General features: G+C 49.6%; 1 protein-coding gene across 1 annotated transcript in view; it reads left to right on the top strand.

Annotated features, from left to right (window-relative positions):
- Positions 1–2,341, top strand: part of LOC144490781 (calsyntenin-3-like) — a gene marked incomplete at its 5' end in the record, with an annotated part of 26,672 nt that extends 24,331 nt beyond the window's left edge. Inside the window, one exon of the mRNA XM_078208483.1 lies at positions 2,200–2,341. The remainder of the gene's footprint in view (positions 1–2,199) is intronic.
- Between the last annotated feature and the right edge of the window lie 159 nt (positions 2,342–2,500).

Here is a 2,500-nt window from a genome sequence, read left to right as displayed (position 1 = left end):
ACAGCACCAATACAGTCCTGAACACAGCACCAATACAGTCCTGAATTCAGCCCCAAACACAGTCCTAAACACCACACCTAATGCAATCCAGTTGCAAACTGGGTTGCAAATGCAACAGTACCAAATGCAGCTTGAGACGCAGACACAAAAACATGTAAAAGACAATCCTGACCACAACAGCAAACACAGTCCCGAACATGGTCATGGACACACTTCCAAAATAAGCACCAAATAAAACACCGAACCTAAAGTCCTAAACACAGCGCTAAACACAGCACCAATAAAAGACCAACACACTCATGAACACAGTACCGGAAACAAAACTAAACACAGTCCTGAACACAGCACCAGATCCGACACCAAATGCAGTCCTAAATACAGCACCAGACACAGCACCAAACACAACACGAAACACAATCCTAAACACAACACCAAATGCAGCACTAAACACAGCACCAAACTCAACACCAAAGGACAAGACAATGTGAGTATAGGGATGGGGATGTTTTGCTGCAATTGTACAGGGTGTTGGTGAGGCCACACCTGGAGTATTGTGTACAGTTTTGGTCTCCGTATCTGAGGAAGGATGTCCCTGTTATAGAGGGAGCGCAGCGAAGGTTTCCCAGGCTGATTCCTGGGATGGCAGGTCTGTCATATGAGGAGAGATGAGTCGGTGAGGATTATATTCACTGGAGTTTCGAAGAGTGAGAGGGGATCTCATAGAAACTTATAAAATTCTAACAGGATTAGACAGGGTAGATTCAGAAAGAATGTTCCCGATGGTGGGGGGAGTCCAGAACTAGGGGGTCATAGTTTGAGGATAAGGGGGAAACCTTTGAGGACTGAGGTGAGGAGAAATTTCTTCACCCAGAGGGTGGTGAATGTGTGGAATTCACTCCCACAGAAAGTAGCTGAGGCCAAAACATTGTGAGATTTTGAGAATGAGATATAGCTTTTTTAAAAATTTGAATTGATGCGAATGATTATTGTCAGATGTACTGGGATACAGTGAAAAGTATTGTTTCTTGCGCGCTATACAGATGAAGCATACCGTTCATAGAGAAGGAAAGGAGAGGGTGCAGAATGTAGTGTTACAGTCACAGCTCGGGTGTAGAGAAAGATCAACTCAATGCGAGGTCGGTCCATTCAAAAGTCTGACAGCAGCAGGGAAGAAACTGTTCTTGAGTCGGTCGGTACGTGACCTCAGACTTTTGTATCTTTTTCCTGACGGAAGAAGGCGGAAGAGAGAATGTCCGGGGTGTGTGGGGGGGGTCCTTGATTATGCCGGCTGCTTTTCCCCGAGGCAGCGGGAAGTGTAGACGGAGTCGATGGATGGGAGGCTGGTTTGCGTGATGGGACTGGGCTACATTCATGACCCTTTGTAGTTCCTTGCGGTCTTGGGCAGAGCAGGAGCCCAGACCAAGCTGTGATACAACCAGAAAGGACGCTTTCTATGGGGCATCTGTAAAAGTTGGTGAGAGTCGTAACTGACATGTCAAATTTCCTTAGTCTCCTGAGAAAGTAGAGGCGTTGGTGGGACTTTCTTAACTATAGAGTCGGCGTGGGGGGGACCAGGACAGGTTGTTGGTGATCTGGACACCGAAAAGCCTGGAGCTCTCTCGACCATTTCTACTTCATCCCCGTTGATGTAGACAGGGGGATGTTCTCCTTTACACTTCCTGAAGTTGATGACAATCTCCTTCGTTTTGTTGACATTGAGGGAGAGATTATTGTCACCGCACCCAGTTCACCAGATTCTCTGTCTCTTTCCTGTGCTCCGTCTCATCAGTGTTTGAGATCCCACCCACTGCGGTGGCATCCTCGGCAAACTAGAACATGGAGTTGGAGGGGAATTTGGCCGCACAGTCGGAGATGTGTAAGGAGGATAGTGAGGGAGTTGAGGACACAGCCTTGAGGGGCACCGGTGTTGAGGGTAATGGTGTCCCGTGTCGCTCCTTGTGGACTGGAGGTGCAGAGACGATCGCGGTATGTGAGCTAGTGCTGTGGGATTCCGTTACCAAGTCGCATCGGAGGCAGCGCTGTTCGAGCGCAAGTTGAGGCTGGTTTGCGCAGAGCTGAGGGGTATTTGGCCGCACAGTCGGAGGTGTATAAGTAGGATAGGAGGGGGCTGAGGACACAGCCTTGTGGGGCACCGGTGTGAGGATAATAGTGTCCCGTGTCGCTCCTTGTGGACTGCAGGTGTAGAGACGATCGCGGTATATGAGCTCGTGCTGCGAGGAATCCGTTACCAAGTCGCACCGGAGGCCGCGCTGTTCGAACGCAAGTTTCGGCTGGTTTGCGCAGAGATGAACGGTCGTTACATCAGCAACGAGTTCTCCCTCGAGGTGAGACCTCCCACCAAGAATCTCAGCACGAATCCACGTCACACATTCTGGGGAGGGAGCTTCACACTGTATCTAACCCTGTGCTGTACCTGTCCTGGGTGTGTTGATGGGGGACAGTGTAGAGGGAGCTTTACTCTGTATCTAACCCCGTGCTG

This window comes from Mustelus asterias, unplaced genomic scaffold (genome assembly GCF_964213995.1).
Source record: "Mustelus asterias unplaced genomic scaffold, sMusAst1.hap1.1 HAP1_SCAFFOLD_3786, whole genome shotgun sequence".
NCBI classification, from domain to species: Eukaryota; Metazoa; Chordata; class Chondrichthyes; order Carcharhiniformes; family Triakidae; genus Mustelus; species Mustelus asterias.
This window is presented reverse-complemented; position numbering and strand designations above follow the sequence as displayed.